This window comes from Eulemur rufifrons, chromosome 19 (assembly GCF_041146395.1).
Source record: "Eulemur rufifrons isolate Redbay chromosome 19, OSU_ERuf_1, whole genome shotgun sequence".
Lineage (NCBI taxonomy): Eukaryota > Metazoa > Chordata > Mammalia > Primates > Lemuridae > Eulemur > Eulemur rufifrons.
Window position 1 is genome coordinate 74188339 of NC_091001.1, and position 26032 is coordinate 74214370.

The following is a 26032-nucleotide window of genomic DNA, read 5'->3' on the forward strand; positions in this document are numbered from 1 at the left end:
AACTCTTAGTATAATTATTCCAGCAGATACCTCGTGCTATTGGGGAAAGATTTTAAGTGTTGGGGAGTGGTTGAAGGGCTGGTGAAGTACTAGTATGATAATATGGCCATTTTAAGATTAAGTGTTTTGCATTTAAATATCCGGGGTGGGGATGTCCAGAAAAACTACCTACAGCTTTCTTCCAACTTCATGAATTCAAATGGAATTGGAGCAAATGGAAGCTCAGCCCACTGGCTTCATTTATATACTCAGTTTGAAGAGGATCTCTAAGCCAAAGTGATCTCTAAAGCTTTTCCTTTGAGCTAGGAACATAATATTAGCACCTTGGGTACAATTAATTCTCCTTAATTTCCTATACTGGAGCACTTGCCTCCTCCCTTCTCTCTCTCAGTCACACATAGCTGAGATGTCAAGGTTAACCTGTAGATAGAGCCCAAACCAAGAGATGTCGTTACTCATGGCTCTGTATGACCTGGGGTGGTTATTTGAAAGGTAACTGAGGGTGGATGTAATCTGCATTCCATTAAGGGCTAAAGTTGGATCTCTTAAGTTTACACCTATATATGTTCCTTCTAGGAGAAGGCAGTGCTTTGACTTCAAGTGAATATGGCCCATATTTGATGGCTTACAGACTATCATGATAGTTTTATAAACACATTTTTTTTTGTATTTTTTGTCCTTTTTTAATTTCTTAAAACATTTAAGGAAAATTTAATATTCCTGTGTGCTACTGTTTAGGTTTCTTGTTTTGCTTTCTTGTTCATTGTTTTTCTCTTTGAGGCTGAATTATCTGTTTATTCTCATCTGTATTTATTACTGTTGTTGTATGACAAATGGTCATTGAAACACAATACCTTGCAGTAAGTAAACTATTGTTTTGTTCAATAAATTCCTGTGGTTTAATGAAATAGGGAACTGATTATTCTTAGTATTATATTTCTGTGACATATTGGTAGAAAAAATGTATAGCCTCTATTTGTAACAACATGTCGATAATTCATACTTAGAGGAGGCTATTCTGATTATATTTGTTATGAAAACACATACTTTGAAATAATGGGCACAGATTTTAAGTATATATCTTCTGCAGTTGTTTTAGTGAATAAATGTTTAAATTTTAAATAAAGGACATCTATTAACCTGTCACTATGGTAATAAAAATCTTTTTAAAACTTCTCAAATAGGAATAACAATAATAGCACATTTTAAATGTTTAATTTAAAAAGACATGAGGCCGGGCATGGTGGCTGGCTCATGCCTGTAATCCCAGCACCCTGGGAGGCTGAGGCAGGAGGATTGCTTGAGGTCAGGAGTTCAAGACTAGACTGGGCTATGTATTGAGACCCCGTCTCTACAAAAAATAGAAAAATTAGCTGAACATGGTGTAGTGCACCTGTAGTCCCAGCTACTCGGGAGGGTGAGGCAGGGGATCATCTGACCCCAGGCATTCGAGGTTGCAGTGAGCTATAATCGTGCCACTGCACACTCTAGCCTGGGAGACAGAGTGAGACCCTATCTCTAAAAAGCAAAACAAAACAAAAAGCCAAAGGAATACATGATATTCAAGAAAAAGTATATTTTAAAATTCAGGAAGAAGAAAGGAAGGAAGGGACATAGATCTGTAATCCTGTTATCCAGGGCTACATCCATTATTAATGTCAACCTATGTATTGGAATATTTTTTTCTCTCAGGTTTTTTTTTTTTTTTTTTTTAAATCTGTACACAAGTTTGAGGAGTTTTTTTTTTTTTTTCATAGTTAAAATGAAACCATCTTTACAATTTTGTACCTGGATCAGTCCTCCTCCTTATCATGTTAACGATACCTGAGGTCAAGCTTAAGCCATGAGTTATCACAGATTCTGATTTGGTGCGAATGAGAAATAATGAGGCATCTTGGGTTGACTCTTTTGCTAAGGTGTCTGCATAAAGCAGACAACCCTCCCTCTATTTGTAAAGGAAAGGAGAGTGGAGGGGAGACCCTTGTGAACCTGCTCTAGTCATCTGGTCTCAGCCCAGGGTAGTCATGCAATTGCATATTCTTTGCATTACTCTATTATAACTATGTATGCTGTGTATTTTTAATGAAGGAATTTAAAATGCAATTGTTGCCATAAAGATTTGTGTCTGCATGATTTTTCTGTCTCTTAGGTTCTTTTTCATGCATAGCACTTAATAGATGAAGCAGAACAGGTGGTAATTGCCATTGGCGCACTGAGACTTGTGAATAGCATCTGTTTATGTCTCTCTTACCATCAAATGGTTAGCATAACCTTCTATTCACTGCTTTCCTACGTGGATGATAAAAGTCTATCATGAGTCATTATAAGGCGCTAATTTATACTCTTTTTCTAACATGATGGAATAGGTGAAGAAGAAAGTCCATCTGGTGACTAAATATGACTATGATTTGAATCAAACAATTAAAAAGAAGGCTTAGTACTTCTGAGGTTAGTATGGCTTATTGGATCAAATAATATGTGCCAAAGATACCAGTTTCATACCAGAGTATTTCCTTAAATAGATTCATTAGTTAGTAATGTGGAGTCTGGGTTTGGGTTTTGACATTTAAAAATTGTTAATTACTTTTAATTATATTAGACAATAACACATTCAAACCCTTATGGTCTTTGTCTTCCTTGTAATTTTTTTTTTATTACGCCCACTCTTAAATGTAGTGGTGTGTTATTTTTGTATTGATGTAAATGCATACTTCAAAAAAATTTTTATTATGGAAAATTTCAAACATATAAAAAATAGAGAACTATATAATGAATTTTCCATGTTCCCATTACTCAGCTTCAATAATGGTCAACTCATGACCAATCTTATTTCCTTTTCCCTACAAATTCCCTACCATCCAAAGGCATTTTGAAGAAAATTCCAGACATAACATCTGTAGATTTTAGCATGTATCTCTAGAAGTCAATTACTTCCCTTTTAAAATGTAACTATAATGCCATCATCACACCCACTTACCTAAAAAAGTAAGCAGTAATTTATTAATATCATCAAATATCAGTCATGGATATTTGTACATGGATATTAATAACAATTAAATGCATAGTTTTAATTATCCTGTAACTTTTTAAACAGTTGGATTGAATCCAGATCCAAGAAAGATCCCTATGGTATACTTTTTTTCTTTGAAGTTTTGTGGTTAAAGATACTGGGTTATTTTCCTGTAAGCTTCCCACAGTCTAGATTTTACCAGTTGCATCCCCATGGTGTCATTTAACATGCTCCTTGTTTCTTCTTGCATTAGTTACATATTCCTATGTAATAAATGGCCTTAAAACATAGTTTAAAACAATAATTAACATTACCTCACAGTTTCTGTGGGTCAGGGATTCAGGAGTGGCTTAGCTGAGTGATTATGGCTCAGGGTCTGTCATGAGGTTGCATTCAAACCGTAAGCTGGGGTTGCAGTGATCTAATGGCTTGATTGGAGCTGAAGGAGCCACTCCAAGGTGATTCACTCACGTGGCTGTTGGCTGGAGGCCTTGTCCCTCACTGCATGGACGTCTCCTCCACACAACTGCTTGAGTCTCCTTACAATGTGTCTGCTGGCTTACTCCAGTGCAGGTGGTGCATGCCAGTGTCTTATGATCCTTCTTGGAAGTCACACACTATCATTTCCAATCCATTCGATTCATTAGAAACAAATCGTCAAGTACAGCCCATATTCAAGGAGAGAGGAATTAGGCTCCATCTTTTGAAGGAAGGAGTATCAGAGAATTTGTGGACATCTTGTTAAACCACCACACTTTTATTTTCTGTAAATTGGTAGTCAGATATAGGCAAGGATGCCGTCTAGTTTCCAGGGCCCAGCGCAAAATGCAAACATGGGACCTCTTGTTGAAATTTCAAGATGGGGACAGCAGAGCATTAAACCACACGCAAGGGCCTTCTGAGCTCAGAGCCCTGTGCGACTGCACAGATTACGTCCATGAAACCAGCCCTGGATTTGATACTCACACACTTTTTTCTTGCAGTATTGCTTCATAGATGTTGGATACTTCGTTTCTCCTAGTGATGTTAGCAGCAATTGGTGATCACTAGCTAGATGTATTAATTTATTATAGTTTGCTTTATTTATTAGCTGTGATACTTTCAAAAAGAGAACCTCCTTTTGTTATTTGGTTACCCTGCGGTCTAGTTTATATAGAGAAAACATAAACTGAGGCCTGCCTCGGCCTCCCAGAGTGCTAGGATTACAGGCATGAGCCACCGCGCCCGGCCCCAAAGATTTTTTGTTTGCTTTTTCAGAAATGGTATTGTATGGACTATATGTATCACACAGACATGCACCCTGTAGTCCTGGCATTGAGGTGCTCATTTCTCCTGGTTTAATCATTGATCATTTAGTGGACACAGCTAAGAAATACAGTCATGCATGACATAATGACGTTTTGATCAGTGACAAACTGCATATACAGTGGTGGTCCCATAAGATAATACTGTGTTTTTATCGTACCTTTTCTATGTTTAGATATGGTTAGATACACGAATACCTACCATTGTGCTACAGTTGCCTGCAGTATTCAGTACAGTAACATGCCATACAGCTTTGTAGCCTAGGTGCGCGGTGTGCTGTGCCATCTAGGTTTGTGTAAGCACATTCTGTGATGTTCACACAACCAAAAAATGTATTGGGATTACATTTCTCAGAATGCATTCCCATCGTTAAGTGACACATGACTGTATGTATACATTCATTCTGTTTGTAATCTTCATACTGATACTTCAAATTTACAGATTTCTTATTCAACTTCATTGATCTTTCATCTATGTATTTTCTTTCTTCTATGCTGAAAATCCTACTTCTCAATGATACTAACAATTACTCATTTATTTTATACAAGATTCATATATAATAATCTCAGAATAACACTTTCTACCTGACCATAAATAATATAATTGGTGATAGCAGTTTATAATTTTTCTTCTCTCTCCTGAACCCCAATTCTTTTTGTCATTTAAGTATCTCACTGGGGATGCACAAATTGCTGTGTTTTAAAGTCACTTGTTCTCACAGGATCATGTGTTTCATTTTCGTTTTGTTTTTCAGAGATTTAAAAATTTTAATTTTGCTTTATAATTATGAGAAATATATACATGGTTTCAAAGTCAAATTGACAGGAAAAGGGTATATCCAAAGAAATCTAGCTTCTATATCCTGTCCTCTCCATTCTGTTTTGTTGCTCTCCGAAAGGTAGCTTGTTTATAGTTTATTCTTTTATTTATTTTAAACATAAGCATACATTTTCCAAGCCCTTCCTTTGATAAGCAGGTGAATAGTGTATACAGTTTTCTCTATCCCGCTTTTTTCACTGAAATATATCCTGGAGACAATTCCATAATAGTATATAGAGGTAGTCCTCATTTCTTTGTATAGCAGCATGGCACATCAGTGCAGATATAGCACAGTTTATTCAACCTTTCCCCTTTAGGTGTGCATTTGGATTATTTCTAGTCTTTTGCTGCTATAAATGGTGCTGCAGTGAATAGCTTTGTGCTGTTTGTATTTTTGCCAGTTTATCTTTGGGAGATTCCTAGAAGTGGTATAGCTAGGTTAAAAGGTAAATGCATGCTCAATTTTGCTAAATATTGCCAAATTCCCCCCATAGGCAAATGGTGTGTATTAGTAATATATGAGAATACCAATAGAGAAAGTTGACTAATATGTGGATATTTCCCAATTTCATAGATGAAAAACATATGTCAGTATAATTTTGATTTGTATTTCTTTTCTTATGAGCAAAATGGAGCATCTTTTCATATTGGTGAGAGAAATGGATCCAATTTTAATTATTTCTGTGGCTTCCCAGTATCCCAAAAACATTCATTAGAAAGTCCATCTTTTCTTTACTGATTGAGATATTGCCATTAGACACAAATTTCTATATACTATTTTTTTCTAATTGGCCTATCTTCTAATTATGCACCTGTACGAAACTGTTTTAATTATCAACAATTTGTAGTATGTTTAATGCCTGACAAGACCGTCTCCTCTTAATTGTTCTCTTAGAATTTTCCTTGCTATATTTTCTTGTTTATTCTAGGTAAACTTTAAATAATTCTAGCTCCAGTAAAATACCTTATGGAAGTTTTATTGGGGTTGTGCTAAATTTATGAATTAATTTAGAGCGAACTAACATCTGTGTGATGTGTCTTCCTAGGCAAGAAGTATGGTATGTCCTTCCTGTTGTTTGTGTCTTAGTGACTTCTTCCAACCAATAGAATGTGTTAGAAGTAATGACTTAAGAGGCTAGGTCTTAAAAGGCAATGCAGCTTCTGTTTTGTTCTCTCTTTCTCTCTCCTCACCTTTGGAGCGTTGCTGCCATATTGTGAGGACGTCCAGGCCACATGTAGGTGTTCTGGCCAATAATAGTTACAGCTAAGGTTCCAGCCAATAGCCAATATCAACACCAGACAGATGAGTTAGCAAATCTTCAGATGATCCCAATCTTTAACTTTTGAAAGACCTCAGCTGACACCAAGTTCAATAGATTTGAGCTCTCCTCACCAATTCCTGCTCAAATTGCAAATTTTTGAGCAAAATAAATGCTATCATTGTTTTAATCTACTAAATTTAGGTGGTTTTAAAGCAACAATACCTAGCGCCAAGTACCCAACCCATAGTCAACATTGTTTCATCTATAACCCCCACCCATTATCCCAACTAATTTGAAGCAGATTCCAGACTTCATGTACCATTTTTTCCACGTATACATACATACATATACATAGACAACACTTTTTAAATGACATACCCACAATGCCTTTATCACACCTAACAATTCTTTAATATTGTCAGGTATCCAGTCAGTGTTCAACTTTCCATCATTGTCTCATGAAATTTTTAACAACTTATTTGTCTGCATCAGGAGCCAATTAAATTCCATATATTGCAATCAGTTAAAATGCCTTTTAATCTTTTTTGAGAAACCTGTATGTCTCCCAACATTTCAAAGGACTTAATTTGTGCAAGGCTTTAGGAAGTTTGTAAAGGAAGATGGATAGCCTGAGGTTACTTAGGAAAGAGCTATGCATACACAAAAACCATGAAACAAAAAGTAATGTGATAGGAGTTGGGTGGATAAAATGTGAGATTTGAGAAAAGGAAGAGAACACTTTTCTTATCTTCAGGCCGTAGTGACTGTGGTGTTCGGAGAGGCCTAGACAGGCATCTTAGTCAGTTTGGGTTGCTGTTATGAAATACCATAAACTGGGTGGCTTAAACAACTGTTGGGGTACAGAAAACCATGCCTCAAAATATGATGCTTTGTCATGCTGAGTGCTTTGATTAAAGAAAATTGAAAGGACTAAGAAATATGCCTGAGAACCAAGGTCTCTCTCTGACCTTGTCTCCCTGGTCCCTTTTCTTTCTCGAAGCACTAGAAGAGATGATCTCTGGAATTTTCTTACCTAACTAAGAAAGCTTCTTTCCAAAAGAAAAGCAATTGTCTTAAGACCCTCTTGTCAGGAATCTCCTTAAATAACCAGAAAAGATTAACCACCACAGAAGAGACTAGATGTTGTCACCAGGACCAGACATAGTTTTTATCTGTCCTTTTGAGGGCAACTCTGGGAGATTACCTGGGAGGCTTTATCTACGTAATAAGACGACCGTTGTTCACAGTGGTGTTCCACCCCTCAATTTCTCTTCACCTGCCTCTGTCCCAGGCCATTGTTCTTTGGGCTCATTAATTCCCCCTAAAAATCACTCACTTCTATACCCCCACGTTCCCTTCCCCTATGAGAAAGGATATATAAGCATCTGAACCTTACTGGGTTATTGGGTAATCATACTCCTGTGATTTTCTCCTGTGCATGTTAAATAAATTTTGTATGCCCTTTTTTTCTATTAATCTACCTTCTGTCAGTTCATTTTTAGCAAACCTTCATAGGCAGAGAGGAAGCATAACAAACATTTATTTCTCACAGTCCTGGAGGCTGGGAAGTCCAAGATCAAGGTGTTGGCGGGTTCCATGTCTGGTGAGGGCTTGATTTCTGGTTTCCAGACAGCTGCCTTCTTTCTGTGTCTTCATATGGGAGAGAAAGAGAGATCAAGATCGAGAGAGGGAGAGAGAGATTTCAGATCTCTTCCTCCTCTTATAAGGGCTTCAGTCCCATCCTGAGAGCCCCATTCTCATGGCCTAATTATCTCCCAAAGGCCCCATCTCTAAATACCATCACACTGGGGGTTAGGGCTTCAATATATGAATTTTGAGGGGATACAAACATTTGGATCATAGGAACAGGGCGGAAAACAGAATGGGAACTTCCAGCAGGTTCCAAAGAACTTCACAGAGGTCAAGACTAGTGAGCCAAAGGAGTGAAATATCTGTTACTCATGATTTCCCTTAGAACAACTCCACTTGAGATTATTATTGGTCCTTGCAACCAATATGAACTTTCATTCTCACAATCTTTAGTTCTCCAGCTGTAAAAGCTCCTGAGATAATTTGCATCACAAACTTTCAGAATTACTGAGGAGTCCTTTAAAATTGAGATTTTACTCTGCGGGAAATGGATGTGAGAGCAGTTTTGCTATAACAAGAGTAACCATAAATATTTTAAGTGTGATTCAGACTCGGAGGGCGAAATCTCAGCAGAAGAAATGTTTGTCTATTCAGTACTAGTGGTGCAGTTTTCTTGGCAATACAAGATCAGAATTAAGCTTTATTGATTTCTTGGCTTATAAAAAAATGCAAATAATACTGGTTTTGACAATCTTTTGAGTACATCTCCTGAATATTTATAAACCTAAATAAGATGCTTTTAACTGGTTCAGAGGACAGTTTATTCATTTTGTCCTATTTGAATTCCCTAAAGACCCACTGTAAGAAAGGGGATATTTATGACCTGTGACTAATATCTAGTAATCATGATGGACAATGGCTTTTATCATTTAAGAGCTACTTGAGGAAGAGGAAAGGCCTTCAATGGTCAGTAGGGCATTTTTAAAATCTAATAAACTGCTATTACTGCTTAAGTAATAGAAGTGTAATGGCTTGTTAGACATAAAAATTGCATGAAATTTATTTAAAGATAATTTTGGGGTCAGAATAAGAGATTTACACATGTAATTATCCTGTTAATCAAGGTGAAAATGAATAACTTGCTTTTACTAAAAAATGTAAGAGGGCATGCTTATTTAATTTTTATATGTTATGAGTCTTGGAAAGAGATTAGATATTGGTGGTAGCTGCAATTTCAGAGCAGTTATCCTATGGTGATAGTTTCTCTTTTTAAATGGGATGAGCGTTAGAGGGATCCGAGGCAGGTGCAGAACTCTAGAGATAACTGGGAATCAAATGGTCATTTCTTGTCAAGCCTAGACAATAGCACATCCAGGCTGTGAGGAAATTTGAGTAGTCAGAACTTATTTCCAAAATCCTTGAGTTTAAACATGAACAGCCACAGGGTCTGGGGCAACCCATATATACTTGCTAGCTGTCATCTTAATTTTATTTAAAAGGCAAAATTTGGCTGCCCATTAAATTGTTCTTTTCGTTTTTATAATGTCACACCTACCATCTAAAAAGTTAAAATTGCTTAGCCACTCGTAAGTTACTATTTTCTTTTTAATATATCATCCTTTATAAATCACTTTAATATTGATATCAGTTATCTATTGCTGCATAACAAATTACCACAAATTTAGTAGCTTAAAACAACAAACAGTTTATCATCTCACAATTTCTATGGGTCAGGAATCTGGGCACAAATTAGCTGGGTCCTCTGCTTCAGGGTCTCTTATGAGTTTGCAGTCAAGATATTGACCAGGGCTAGGATCTCATCTGATGGCTTGACTGGAAAAGAATTTGATTCTCCCCTCATGTGGTTGTTGGCAAGATTTAGTTCCTTGCAGCTTGTTGGACTGAGTGCCTCAGTTTTTGCTGGCTGTTGGCTGGAGGCCACCTTCAATCTTAGCTATTGGTCTGAGGCCACACTCAGTTCCTTGCCATCTAGTTGTCCCCAGTGTGGCTGCTTGCTTCATCAAGTAAGAAATAGAGTCTGCTAGCAAGGCGAAAGCCACTATTATGTAAGTTAAGCATGGAAATGACAGCCCACCATCTTTGCCAGGTTCTGTCATTTAGATGCAAGTCAAAGGTCACAACCACACTCAAGAGGAGGCAATGTGAAGACAATTGGGGATTATTTTAGAGTCTGTCTGCTATTATTTTATTAATATTAAAATATATGTTCTTTTAGAAAATGTAAGCACTATGGATAAGTTACAAAAAAATCCTGCAATTCCCACCATGCAGAGACTAAAGACCATTAATATTTTGGTACATATTCTTCCAGCCTTTTTTCCTCTATTTTATACATTATTAAATATTAAAATAAACAAAAATGTCGTCATAACTTGATACACTGTTATATAATCTATCTCATTTAATTCATTAAAGATTCTTGCAAACTAGTAAATAATCTTCTATATAATTTTAAATAGCTGCGTAAATTTATGTTATGATTAAACCATGGTATATTTAACCTAGAGGTTGGGAAACTTTTTACGTGAAAGCAAAATAGTAAATATTTTAGGCTTTGGGGCCATATAGTTTGTTGTAACTACCCAACTCTGCTATTGTAGTGTGAAATCAGCCATAGACGATATGTTAATAAGTGGGGTGTGGCTGTGCTCCAGTAAAACTTTCTTCATGCACACTGAAATTTGAATTTCATATAATTCTCATGTGTGACAAAATGTTATTTTTCTTTTGATTTATTTCAACCATTTAAAAATGTAGAAACCACTCTTAGCTTGCAGGCTGGATGAAAAAAAGTGGTGGGTCAGATTTGGTCCATGGGCTGTAGTGTGGTTTTTCCTATTACTTTCAGAAAGATATTCAGATAATTCCAATTTTTTAGTACTAGAATTAATGCTGAGATTAACATCTTGTTAGCTAAATGTATTTACCTATTTATAATTATTTACAGAGGGCAGGTTCTTGAAAGTAGAATTATTGGACCAAATGTCATACACATAAAACTTTAATACATTTGGTAAATTACTCTCTACGAAGGTGGTGTCAGATGTACCAAAGTGTGTGGTTATGCTAATTTCTGTGTCCTTTCTAATACTAGGTGTTATCTTTTGAGGAATCTTTGCCAACTTGATAACTTAAAAATGTCAAAGATTTCCCTTTTTAATAAACAGTTCATATGATATTTTAAATTAACATTTTAAAAATGCATTTCAAATGTGTGGTTTCTTTCTTTCAGACTGTAGATCTAGGTGTCCTAAGATAACTTGTCCCACTGAAATGACACATAAGTAAAGTTAAGGCTGAGGGCTGCTTGGCTATTAAGAATCCATAATATTATGCTAATGCTTGTTACAGGAGATTATTGATTATAAGACTGACTGATAAAGTCTCTGTCTATTGGAGCCATTGCCATTATATCACTGGAAAAACTAAGTTGACAATATAGGCATTTTGTGGTACTTAAGATGAAGTATTTTACTCAAGAAGGAAGTGTTCTCATAGTTTTGGGCCATTTTGAGCAATGGACAAAATGGAAATTAAAAATTTAAAAATCTATATTTATATCTATCAGGGTTTGATTCTGTTTTCTTCTTAAAACTCAGATATGATCATGTCACTCCTGTTATTAAAATCTTTTCAGATTTCTTTCTTGCCATCTGAAGTCCAGACTCCTTAGCATGGTATTCAAGATTCAGTAAGATCCTTTCTTAGTTTATCTTTTTAATCTAATGTAATGCTGCTTTACTATAGGAAATAATAATAACACAATAATCACAACTAATATTTATTAAGACTTAAAAATATGTACCAGATATTGGGTAAGTGCTTTGAGTTGGGTACTATTATTTTTACTATTTTAAAGATGGAAAAATAGGTTTAGAAAATATAAGTAGCTTACCTAAGATCGAATGACAGTAAGTCGTGTTTACTTTTTTCCCCACCTCACCTCCCTACCCCAGATAATAAAATTAATTTATTTTTAAGGTCCTCAGTTGAGGGCTCTATCAGAGTCCAGCAGAGTCTTAGAGAAACGATGTTTTCTCTCCTCTGCCTTGGAGGAGCTTTAAGAGTTCTACTTGGTCCACCAGTGGCCCAAGTGATCTGTTTATTTCAAATAACAGTAATAGAGATGAGCTTTAGAACAACATGTTAATATCCCTCCTGTGGACACTTATAGAATATTGAAATGCCCCAGAAGGGAAATACAGCTCCCTCCAGAATATTTCATTGGATAATAAAATTTCTGAACTGCTTACTTTGAGTTGATGATCTATGGCAGCGTGTGTACATTATTTTTATACTCTATGGTAAAATATAGCGATAATTCAGGGCATATGGAACAGTAATAGATTGTCAAATATTATTGTCTTTAATGAAATGAAGAGTCTCATTGGAAAATGATGGGAAATTAATGACTTAAGCAATAAGCCCAAATCCACTACACCCTGTACAAAAGAAATGGCAGGAACATCTCCCTTCCCAGTAGCTTTTCTCCCTCTGTCTTAGAGGAAATAACATGGAAGTTGAAGAAAAGCCTAAGCTCATCAGGGAGAATACTGTGGTTATACCGAGTGCTGGGATTCCTGGGTCTCTGCTGTTGGGTATGAAGTAACCATGAGCCCTGTTGAAGGTGTCAGTGCAGCATAGTGTATCAGGTTGCCAGTGGCATCTAAAGAACAATTCTAAGTCATCATGTCCCTGATTAGAAAGCCCTAATTTAAATAGTGGGCACAACTTTGCTGGGTCCTTACTCCCCTCCCACCAGTCTAAAGATATTCCCTTAAAAGGAATCGCTTAAGGGGCCAAATCACTTTCAGTCATTTTCTCACAACGTGAATTCTACCCGGGATGTACATCAGGAGGCTCATATGTCAACACTGTAGATTGTCTGAAATTCCACTTTCCGCTTAGTTCAGGAAAACCTGGCAAAGGAACTGTGAAAGTATTTATTTTTCTTCACCAACCAAACTATGCAAAAATATATGATTCATTCATTATTCTTTGTCACAAAATATATAAAAGCAAAAAATTAATTATATCTAAAGTTTTGCCTTCCTTCCCTCTTTTTCTTCCCTTTTATTGAGAGAAAACTGTCTTTGTCAGGTTGACGACTTTTTCGGCTCCCTTTATAACTAAATCTACTGGCACCCTGTAAAAAGCCTTCTCAGTGCAGATTTTTCCAGGTGTGTCCCTTGCCACTGGAGTCATAGGACCTTGGCTCTCCGATGGTCCTGTTGGCTTGCACCCAGACACTTTGTCTCCACCCCTCGCTCTTTGGATGGTGGCTTGGGTGGGTAGTCTGCTTGGGTTTGGGTTTGGCTCCTTCCCGAGATGCTGCCTCTGACTGTACGTAGCCTGTGGGTAAGGGATAGACCTGTCAGTGCCCAGGCTGCTGCGTCATTCTACCTGGCCCTGGCCTCACCCCCTGGGCCACTGCTTGTCTGTAAAGAAGGTCCTAAATTCAAGGCAATATCTAATGGCAGAGGGGGTTAAGAGGCATACCAAGAGTTGGGATACAATGTTCCCTGTTCTCTGGAAGATACAGTCAGGAAGGGTAGGTGAGAGGCACACTTAAAAGATAATTTATGGTTTAGATAATACAATTCACGGGACGTTCTAGGATAGCTGTGAAGATCACTCAGAAGATATTTATGGTGCATCTGCTTGCATAGCATGTTTTCAAAAACTGTGTAGCACACACATTATTATTATTGGGCATGGTTGGGAGAGAGAATGTTCTGTTTAGTTCCACATTTGGTTAGCATATACTGTATATTAGTGAAATTGACTAAATTATGCTTAATTCTAAAGTCGCACTTAATTTTTTGTTTTTATTTTTGTAACTTAATGTTTAAATATGCCCTACATGTATCCAATGTTAAAGCTCAAATTAACCATTTGGATTTTGTTTGTTGTATTGATTTGACAGTAAATTACACGATATTGAATAAGCTTTAATCTTGGATAATTCAGAAGGCACATCGTGGGCTTACACAGCCTCAGGGAAGATCAAATGAGGCTGTAGACACGTTGGAATATAGATCCATTATTTATATGTACGGGGATTTATGGTAAACACAGTATTGGATAGGAAGTGAAAGTATCTGGTAACGGGACTGCAATAAACAGAATGCTGAATTTTTCCAAAGTTTAACTTTATTTGGGAATGGAAAGCACATGATTCAGTACAATTAGGAAAAAATACAACTTGAAAAGTCCCACAAATGTACTGAATGTCTGCTATATATTAAGCACTTGGCCCTATTGACAAAGCACACAGTAGGTCCTTCAGGGTCCAGAAGAGTATTAACTGTTCACCAAAAGTTGTCAAAGAAATAAAACGAGTACCCAAGTAAGCAGGATGGGAAGAAGCAGCATTTGAGGGTGGTGGGAGGAAGCCCTTGTATTGTGAATTGGGTAGTCTGAAGGAAGGAAAACGTCCAGAAGGAAGGAACAATTACAAATTAATTTGTTGGCGAGGATGTAATCTTATTCTGGTCCTCATGCAACAAACATCACTGTGCAATGTAGAGGCTACATAATACATATATGTTCAGTGACTAATGTGCTCCATTTATTTCTCAAGTTCACAGCCATTTTGGAAGACAGCATAGTGCTTGAGTGTTCTTGAGCCTTGGTCATTAAATTGTTTTGTGTAGCTTACGGCATGTTGACAAGTTTGGGAGACCAAGGCAAGGGGAGGAAGGTGGAGGCTTGCTCTTTCCTGCCCACAAAGCAAGCCCAGAGTGGTCCTGATTCTAGCTCTGCCTCCACACTCACTCTGTGTCCTTGGGAAGGTCATCAACGAACTATAAACTGGTAATAATAAAAGAATCTGCCCATTGCTATTGCTTAAGTGAGAGGTGAAGGTAGAGCAGAGAATCAAAGAGCAGTTCCCAGAGTTGATAGGTTGCTTTTCTTGGGGTGCTTTACCCAAGTTTCAGTTGTTCTTCCTTGGCTTTGCCAACATTCTTGCCAACACGGAAAAGGGAAGAGGCAGAGGTTTCCTCATTGCTTTTAGCGTTCAGTGTATTGCAGCGCCTAGTGCATCAGAGCTACTTCCTCTCCCTACCCCACCTCCCAATGTAACTAAGCAAAAGTTAGCCCGCGTTTAGCGTCCTATCTTGCATAATCATTGCAGCGAAAGACAGACTTTTCACATCCAATCTGTACTCTTCAAAAAAAGTAACAACCCTCAGGGTCACACAGCTGATCAAGGTTGTCTGGGTTTTATTCCACTAACAATTTCAATGTAAATATTTTGTTAGTACAACCCTAACCGTGTACTGATACTTGCTGATACCACTAAATTTCTTTTGGCTATTTTTTAACCCTCCCACTTCAAAGTTAGTATTCTAGTATAATACTGTGTTTTCACAAAGTGTTTTTCCTTTGTACTATTACTTTAAATTATTTAAAAATATACTATGTTGAAAATGTAATGGCACCAGACCAATCTGGCTCAACTTTTTTTTGAGACAGAGTCTTACTCTGTTGCCCGGGCTAGAGTGCCATGGCATCAGCCTAGCTCACAGCAACCCCAAACTCCTGGGCTCAAACGATCCTCCTGCCTCAGCCTCCTGAGTAGCTGGGACTACAGGCATGCACCACCATGCCCGGCTAATTTTTTCTATATATTTTTAGTTGTTCGGCTAATTTCTTTCTATTTTTAGTAGAGATGGGTTCTCACTCTTCAAGGCTGGTTTCAAACTCCTGACCTCGAGCGATCTTCTTGCCTCAGCCTCCCAGAGTGCTAGGATTACAGGCATGAGCCACTGCGTCCGGCCTCAACTTCTATGAAACAAAGTTGTAAGTTGTTTTTCAGTTGTCATGGGCCCCCAGGTTGAAGGTCATGGTAACCTGAGCATGCCCACATGAACCAAGCATGCAACCAAGGGCAGAACCTAAGTGCTTGCACTGGGGAGCGGGGACTGAATTAAGAAGTGGACACTGCATGGCAGGATGCAGGATCCAATCAGATCAAGCCCTGGCGTCTCCCCACGGCAAGATCCAGTCAGATCATGCCTCCTGGCACCACTTCATCGCAAGATCCTCATTACCCTCTGACTATAAAGCTGGCCCAAACCCTTTGTTTGGGGACACCTCCTTACTTGTGCCAAGTGATAAAATCCGCTTGCTATAACTGACTTGGTTTGTTGTCTGTTGGCTTGATACCCACCAAGTGAATGAAACTCGCCATTCGGGAGGTAACAAAAAATACTTAAATGTTTTTCCTTAGGAAACTTTCTTTGTAGAAGTGGGGTGTATGTTATATGTGTATGCATCTGCTATGCAGGCAGATAGGGTACCAGGGTTGGCAAAGATCTGACATTGACCTGGAAGAGTGCAGGTGGTTCATCTGAGGTTAGCTCACTCTCTGTGCTGCCTTCTGCTCTGATGATCTGTGTCATCTCTCTGTGTATGTCTGTGTCTACTGACAAAAAATAAAACTTTTCATCTGCCATTAATTAAGCCACTGATTTATTTAATTCAGTCAGGCCCCGAAGAAAACAAATCAGACACAGAGACATGAGGCTCTTCCTACTAACAAAGGAATGAAGGAACTTTCTGTGACTTTATAGACACCAGGTTGAATATAGTTTCCCATGACATCCAATTAGCATGTTTGAGATTAATGGCTACATTCCACAGGAGGTAACATTAAAGTTTTGCAGTCTTGATGTCTTAAGGGGACATATTACAAATAATCTAACAAGGACAAATTTCTTTTGATTACAAAATACTAAGGAGGATGGTTATAAGATGTGGAACAGGTATAAATCCACCCAAGGGCCTATGTTTGATGGGTGGTTTGGATTCCTGTCCTTTACGAATGTTCTCAGCCTTTATCTTGTCTAAGAAAATCTTCTAATGGTTATACTACCAGAATCTTGTCTCCATGCTGCACATGTCATAACTACCATTGATTTTAGCAACTTTTTGTAAAATAGTCCAGAGTTGGAAGCAAGTTTCTGAAATTCAGAAAGTCTTTGTCCTAGTTATTTGTTTACATTGTTTTTGTAACCTTGAACACGTCACCTAATTTCTCATTCTTATTTGAGAAACCAGAAGCTGTGCTTCACAGGGGTTTTTTGAAGACTTAATAATTGTAAATTACATTGAAAAATGAAGTGTTAGATATATGATGAAGCATAAATGGATGGATGTTTATTTTAGAACTCAATCACATATGGGCATTGTCTTATTTCATTAGGACTGCTATAACAGAAACCAGAAGCTGGGTAGCTTATAAACAAAAGACATTTGTTTCTCGCAGTCTTAAAGGCTGGGAAGTACAAGGTCAAGACACAAGCAGATTCAATGACTGGTGAGGGCTTCAGTGAGGGCCTGCTTTTTGGTTCATAGATGGCACCTTCTTGCTGTGTCTTCGTATGGTGGAAGGAGCAAGGGGTCTTTCTCAGGCCTCTTGTATAAGGGCACTAATCTCATTTATAAGAGCTCAGACCTCATGACCCAATCACTTCCTAAAGGCTCTTGCACCATCACTTTTGAGGTTAGCATTTCAACATATGAACTTCAGAAGGATACAAACATTTAGACCATAACAGTCATTATTTTACAACCCGATTTTGTAATTCCTCTGGGTCACAACTAAAATCCTTATTTTTCCCAATTAAAGATTTTGAAATTGTGTGTAGTGCTTTTTTTTTTCTTTGAGACAGCTCTGTTGCCTGGGCTAGAGTGCCATGGCATCAGCCTAACTCACAGCAACCTCAAACTCCTAGGCTCAAGCAGTCCTCCTGCCTCAGCTTCCTGAGTAGCTGGGACTGCAGGCATGTGCCACCACATCTGGCTAATTTTTTCTATTTTTAGTAGAGACAGAGTCTCACTCTTGTTCAGGCTGGTCTTGAACTCCTGACCTCAAATGATCTTCCTACCTCAGCCTGTCAGAATGCTAGTAGTTGCTTTAAAGATTAAACACATAATGTATTTATTTTGTGTATTGATTTCATTATATGATTTAATTAAAAATATTCTTCTTAAAAATGTAAGTCCTAAAATGGCCAATTTGTCCCCACAGAAGCATTTATTTCCCACTAATCCATGCTTTTGCCAAAATCCTCTGCAGTTTTTCAATATTTTAGGGTCAAAACCTGGTAAGCTGCTACCAGCTAAATTTGATATCTCATCCAAAATACTCTTGAGCTTCTCTTGACTTCTAATTTCTCTCCAGTTTTAATTCTAGTCCAGTTAGACTCGGTTATTATAGCTCTCTATGGTACCTGGCACCTGTGGTTACCCCATTTGCCCTCCTTGGAAGTTTTCCTGCTCTCTTTGCCTATCTGAGGCCTTCCCACTCTGCCCTGCCTCCTCCCCACCCCAAGATGGTGTCCCCCCCTTTTGAATCCCTACTCTTTTTTTCATCCATCCTCCCCTCATCTTTGTTTTGTCTCCAGAATGGACTGGAAAATCCAATATATGTGCAACTCTATTTTCTGCTTCTATGCATCTCCCCAATTTCTCAACCTTCATATAGTTAGTTGGTGGGTGTTGTGGGTAAATTACTTGATTCCATCCTATAGTATTGGGAATAATATTTAATATTTACCTAATGGGAATGTTTCAGTCAAGTCATATATGATTACCAAAGGATAACCAGGAGATAAGACTGATTTGCTTTTTAAATGGCTATCTCCCGTGAAATTAATGTATAAATTTAAATTTTGAAATGCTCACTTTTTATAAAAGAGGACACAAAATTGCATGTGTTTATTAGTAGCATGAATTTCCTCTTTAACAGTATCTTTGAGCAGATAAGAAACAAAAAATTGCCAACACAATGTACTTAATAATCTTTAGTGCAATATAGTAGTAACATTCACTGGGTGTTGGGCAGGTGGGAGGGGGCAGTAGGGGGTGGGTATATTCACACCTAATGGGTGCAGTGCACACCGTCTGGGGGATGGACATGCGTGAAGCTCTGACTCGGGTGGGGCAAAGGCAATATATGTAACCTAAGCATTTGTCATTTGTACCCTTGTAATATGCTAAAATAAAAAAAAAGATCCTTAATGCAATTAAAAAGTAGAAGTATAGCCTTGGAAAGGGCTAGTGCTATTTTGGCAAACAGTTATAAGCTTAAACCTGAACTTCCCTTAAGCCGTTTGCTTATTTAGGAAAGTATTTCTTCATGAATTTACCGTTTCTTAAATATGTGATTTCATTCACTCATTTGTCTTGCATTTACCAAAGGCTAAAACAGATCACAACAGTAACAAATTAATAAAATGATGATTCTACAGGTAATAAGCAGGGGGCTGAGATATCATGAGTCAGAGGAACAGCGATCTGAAGGAAAGGGTTAGTAAACACAGGTAGAAAAGCTTCAAGAATGGGAAGAAGAACAGTGTGATGGCCCACTGAGAGGGAGGGCAAGGATGAAAAGAAGAAAGATTGAGGAGGGGGCCAGAGGCCAGATCAAGCAAGGTCTAGCATGCCACAAAAGGAGTTTAGGCTTCATTTAAAGGGCAGTGGGAAGGCTTTGAAAGGTCTGAGGCAGAGCAATGGTAGGATCTGATTACATTTTCAAAAAGATCTCTCAGTCTACTGTGGGAAGAATGATTTATAGGAATCAAGAGAGAAGGAAAGAAGGGAAGGGTCATGGGGGGAGAGTGAAGAGAGGTTGATTACTGGGTACAAATACACAGTTTGACAGAAGCAGTAAGACCTAGCATTTGATAAATCAGTAGTAGGGTGACTAGGTTACCATAATCTATTGTATATTTCAAAATAGCTAGAAGAGAAAAATTTGAATGTTTTTAGCATAAAGAAAAAGCAAATATTTAAGGCAATGAATATCTCAATTACTCTGATTTGATCTTTACAAATTGTATGAATGTATTAAATTATCACATGTACACCCCAAAATATGTACATTTCTTACGTATCAATACAAAAATTAAAATTAAAAGCAGAAGGAAAAAGGCCAGTTAAGATGATGGGGTCACAGTGACTTGGGCCAGGGTGTCAGCAATGGGCATGGAGAGAAGTGTATGGTTTTGAGTTAAATCTGGAAATGAAACTTACAGAAGTTGGTGATGGGTGGGATGTGGGGTGAGGTACGGGATGAATCAAGGGTGAAGCCCATAACCTTTCATTGATATGCACTCTGGCCCTAAAGGTTATTTTTGCTTTTACTAAAAACTAAGTCTTTCAAATCCTGGAAAGAAAGAATAACAAAAGGAATATAGGAAAAGTGCATTCATAGCTTTAAAAAATGTTGGGAATCTTGCTTAGCATTCTGAACACTTGGTCTTACAGTAGCTTTTGGCCAAAAGCAATAAAATTATAACGTGTACATTGGGTGCATAGCTGATCAGATTATGAGATAATTTAGAAAAGTATACTGAAAAACGTCTCTGTCTCTTGAACCACTTTCTATTGTAATATAAGTTCTACCAGTCCAACTAATTTTTTATGCACAGAAAGTGGTACAGCTCCACAGGAAATATAAATTTTTCATTGACCAGCAGCCTGTAACTGCTTTAAGTGTAATTACACATTTTTCATTTAAGATCAATTTCACAAAATTGTTTTTATGACCTAAGGCTGTCTTCTTAATAACTGGGTGCAGCTAATTTATTAGGGTGTGCATGTGTTGGTATTGGCGTCATTCTTGCATGGGTTCAATTTAGAAACTTGCTCCATGTGGATGTGGAAAGGAGTCTCTGGTTTCATATTTTTCCCCTTATGCCAATCCAGTGAGCCCTCTTTTGTTTCCCAGCATATACAGTTCTAGAGAAAGCCCACAGTAACCTGTTCTTAAAACAGCTCGGTGGACAAATGAGGATATTTTCCATTTAATTCTAGAAAAGATGCCCCTCAGAACATAATTAAATCTGATCTTTCTCACTTGAAGCAGCATGAATAATTCATGGCGTTTAGGCATAATGAGGTTCGGCTTGGGGAAATTTTTAGTTGATGTGCAAAGGTTATTTATTTATTTTTTTGTCGTTAAAGGAAAAGATCCTATGGAGTTGTCTTCTATGCCAAAATTCAAGTGCCATGGAGACTTGAGTAAGGGAGCGTGGGGTTGGGGGGCTGTCGCTTTATGTGGAGGAAAGTGTACTTGTACAGACACTTAATTCAGTATGCTTATTTGAACTTACATCGCCCAGTGGCTTGTTTCACTTAAGTAAATATGAGCAAGAGTGGGTGACTTCATTTAGTGGGTAGAGTCTAGAATTAAGGGGTGCATCCCAAAGCTTGGGTTCTTTTTGCTATGTGGACCATTAGGAGGAAGTTGGCAGTTGCGATTTAGTCCTCTGGCTATGCTCTGACTCAGAGGTCCTAGAAGAGTAGCCAGCAGCATTGCCCAAACAAGCTCTGTGTGGGCTGGACCGCACTGTCTATGTCCCCGTAAGAGCAAGCACCTGGATTCTTCAATTTCTTTCTATGAGAAATAATAGGTCTTCTTTTCTCAAGAGTGCCAACCGGGCAACATTTTAGATGCTAAGTAGGAAACTGCTAACACTTGGCCCCTGCATTCAAAAAAAGGTTGCAATTTAAGTAAGAGAGAACAGATGCATGTGAGAATCTCACCAGCAGGACTGCAGTCTGTAATCAGTGGGCCAGTGCAAAGTTGACGCTCTCGGGAGGAAGGGATCACTCATTTTCTATTGATTGGAGCATGTAGAGAGGGCCTCTTGGCAATGGTACTTTGGGTAGGTGTTGAGTGATTTAGGGATCTTGATGACTAATAAGAAAAAGAAAGGGCATCTTAAAGACCATGATGGGAATGGCACGGCCTGTTGGGTAATAGTGAAGATATCAGTTTGATGGCACGGAGGGTTTGTACTACCCAGGTAAGTTTGGGGCCAGGTTATGGAGGACTTGAACACTGGGGTGAGGCTTCTGGGCTAAAAGCAGTGGGCAGCTTGGAAGGCTCTTGGGTAGGAAGAGCAGCATGATCCAACTGGCTTTCAGGAAGATTAATCCAGGAGCAGGGCTTGCAGGTAATTGGTATCTAAGATTGTAGGCCATTGCACTTGTCCACAGGAGAGGTTGAAAAGGCTTTGGGAAGCATGCAGGCACGGGCAGGGAAAGGCAGGAATAGCACATATTAAGGACAAACAGGCAGTTCTTGGTGACTGGCTGCCAGGGAGGGAACGAGAGGTGAGGACAGGTGTGAAGGTTATATTCCATGCCCTTTCACCTCTCTAGTCTGTTTTTGCACGTGGTCCTACTTTCCTTAGTCCTCTCTGATAAAAGCCAGTTGACTCTCAAGATATTAGAGCCTTAAATTTTACTCTTAGGAGGGCTTACATATATTTTTAAAGACCAAAAACAGTTGGCAGGCATGAATACCAATTCATCAATTGTGAATTATAGGTTATCTGAGCAGCACAGGCCAGGAGCAGAGATATGTCCACATGGTTATGTAGCGGCCCTCCCCCAACCCCTCAAACCTACCATGTGGGTGGACATCTCTGAGTAAGGGTTGCTTGGATGCCTGCATGTTACCTGGTTGATGACCTCTGCCAGTTGGTCTTGCCACATGAAAATTTACTTAGATGACCAGCACATTTAGGGAAAGTTGTTTGTGTTTTTCCTTTGTGGATTCCAATGATGTGCCCCAATTTCTAAACCTTTCAAATGAGGAGCCACTTAGAGTAGCAGGTACATGATCCTTGCTGCACGTCTCCTGAGATGTAAATGGCAGGAGAGCATTTGTGGCAGAAACTCAGAGCTATTTTAGAATTGATTATAATCCCTGAGGCACGATGGGGCCTCATGGAGCTTACAGTCCAGTGAGCCTTCCTCATCTGTGACCAGCCCACATACTCACATGATGACCTGTGTGTCCCTAGACACTTCATATTTAGGGTTTTGCCCCAAAGCATCCAAGGCACATATGGAAGCCGGGAAAACAACGCAAATGTTGACAGGTTAGGCAAGAGCTGCTAATCAGAAGGCTGTGAACTTTCTGAGGGCGTAAATTCATTCACTGGGCACATACATGGTACATATGCAGTGGTGCACACACTTCTCGTACAGGATCTAGCACATAATAAGTGCTTTAAAATGTTTGCTGAATGAATAAGTGAATATCCTACTGATTCCCTATAGATCCTCTGGACCTCTCAGCTGCCTCACTGGATGAGAGATAGAGATAGAGATGATAGAGACAGACAGAGAGAAGGGGAGAGTGAGAGAGAGATGGAGACAGATCAAGACTGAGACCGCTCAGACTATATCCTCACGGGGACGTGCCTAGGGCCAGAGTGTGTGAATTCGTCCTGTCAGTGACAGCAGGAGAGATGAACCCGTGTGATCTAGCAGCAGCAGCTGGAGGGCAGCGCTGGGCTTGCTTCCTTGGTCCAGTCCGCTGGGGCTTTTGGAGGAACTGACTGGAAGATGAGACCTTATCATGGCTTTACACGGTCCCTTAACACAATTACGCTTCCCTTCACACTTTGCGGTCAGAGTGCTGACTGCACAGGACAGTGTATCCACCACGTCTGTGCACCAAAGAACAGCGTGACACGTGTCCAGGGCAGAGGCCACACTTGATGGCAGTCGAGCCACATCCTGTGTGTGTGGAGGCGGGACAGACAGAGAGGGGGCTGGTGGCTTAGGCTCGGGTCTTACTGTGAAGAGCCTCATTTCTTCAGGAATTTGGACTGTCTCTGCAGGTGAGAGGGAGGGAATCGTTTGTTGCAAAATTTTAAAGCAGGAAAACTGAAATTCTCCAGTGTATGTTTTGGAAACATAACATGTCTGAAATGCCTGTGGAATTGTAGGGGAGAAAAATTGAAAGCAGAGAAACCAGTAAGAATGTCATTGCCATGCCAAAGCGAGCAGTGCTATGGGCTACAGGTGATTTTTCAGGATTTTGCTATCTATTGTTGTGTTTGTGGGGATGCAATTGAATATTCAAAATGGCGGAATTCTTCTGTATTTGCATCATAGTTTAGTAAGATATGAGGTTAATTATGCCTGTTAATGAATCAGCAAATTAAAATTCTGGGATTTTGTGATCTGGCAGAATTTCATCTGATAGGTTTTTCTTTGCCAAAGAAATATCTTGCTTTCCTTCTTGTAGAAGTTGGGTTGGAATCACGTAAAAATACAGTGAGACGTTACTTACTGTGAAGCACTAACAAGATGGGCTTCTGATGCCTTGAAGGAGTTGGTTTATTCATCAAAGCAACTAAATTACATTCAGGAGGAAGTTAAAGGCTGGCAGAATTGGGCTCACCTTCATAGATGGTTACAAACAGTTTCTCAAGCTTTGGTCAGATGCAGTGCAAGAATTGTTAATTGTTTGGCTTATAAAAAAAAGAGATTATTTTTTCCTCCCCAGCACCTACCTTATATTATCATAATTCCTGGGATTGCCTGGGTGCAACTTGAGTTTAATGAGGGCTAAGTGTGTAGAGTAGCTTTTTAACCAGGAGTTTGGATGAAAGATTCTGAGAACTGTGTTCTAAAGGAGGGGGAAGCCACCACCGCTCCTTTGTATTTGTTTTCACTACACAAATCTTTGGTTTCTCTGATATCAGAGTTACAGCTTTTGGATTAGTCTTGACAGAAAGAGAAGGAAAGTAACCCATTTTGGACACAAGTGTGGTGATTAGGAAATGGAATTTTCTTATTGGCTGAGGCATCAACTACTAGCTGTGGCTTACTGCTAAGCTGGAGTTACTACCTGTAAGAGAAATCTCATGTGGGATCTTTAGTCTAAGCCAGGGGTTGGCACCTTTTTCTGTAAAGGGCCAGGTAGTAAACATTTTAGGATTTGTGGGCCACCTGGTCTCCGTCTCGAGTGCTCTCAACTCTGCCGTTGTAGCGAGGAAAGTAGACACAGACGATACATAAACGGACAAGTGTTTATTGTGCGCCAATAAAACTTTATTTACTAAATAGATGGTGGCAATATTTGGCCTGTGAGCTTCAGTTTGCTGGCTGCTGATCTAGCCAATAACAAATATTAGAAGAGTGGGTGGAGACAATTGCATTACTAGACAATTACGTTACCCGCCCCCCTACCTTTTCATCAGGTTTGCCTCTAGGCAAATACAGCAGAAAATGATAGCACCTTACAAACCCTACAATTTGTTTTATTTAGGAACTCAATGTCATGCCAAGGTGAATAAAGGAAGTGCCAAAATCATTAAGAGTATGCCAGCAAATTTCATATTTGTTGATGGGCTGGATGAATGCTAATCCTAGGGCGGTGAATGATCACATAAAAGGTGACATCCTTACATGCAGATGAAAGGTTTATGTTTCTTATTTTCCCGGTGTACCCAAAAGAAGACTGGGTCTTTTTTGCTTGACTGTAAACACTTGAGTTTCTCTGTTCGTATCCCGTTGACTTTCCAGCTTCAGTTTTATCATTGCCCAGAGGTTATGATGCTACCCTCCAAACTGTTAGGTGTTTGTCTGCCTTTGTATTGTTTTTTTTTTCAAAGCTTAGAAAACCCATTGTTTCAGACATCTTTCCTGCACCTGCCCACATTTTCTAGGTCTCGCCTGTCTCTTGGTCCAGCTCTGCAGGGCCCTGAGTGAATTCCCCCAGGTAGCACCTCGTCCCCTGCCCTCCCGTCAGCCTTCTTGCCCCCGCACCCAGGGCTTTCTGGTTGGACTGCAGCAGGCACCCAGGCCCACTCCTCTACAACCCACACGTAGTGAACTTCCAGCAAAGGAGAATGGGAGCCAGGGGATAAATCTTTTCTCCCCCATGCGGCACGATCCTGAAATTCTGCTTATGCAAGTTCTCAGGAGCACAGTCCCGCAAATCAAGCAGGCAGTCACATTTGGAGGTGGCCGTTTCCATGACCCATCAATGCAGTACATTGGCTCTCAGTCCTTCTGTGCTTCACTGCACTTGTTCCTCACTCCTGCCCTCTGGGGTTGTACTCTTGAATGAAGTGCTGGCATGCGGGTCCTCTGACCTGGGTTATTCCTTTTGGGAACCCAAGCTAAGCGTCTGCTCTAGGGAGAAGTAGCTTCCATGCCAAAGGAATTGCAGGACCAAAGGGCACACGTGCAGGAGGGGAGC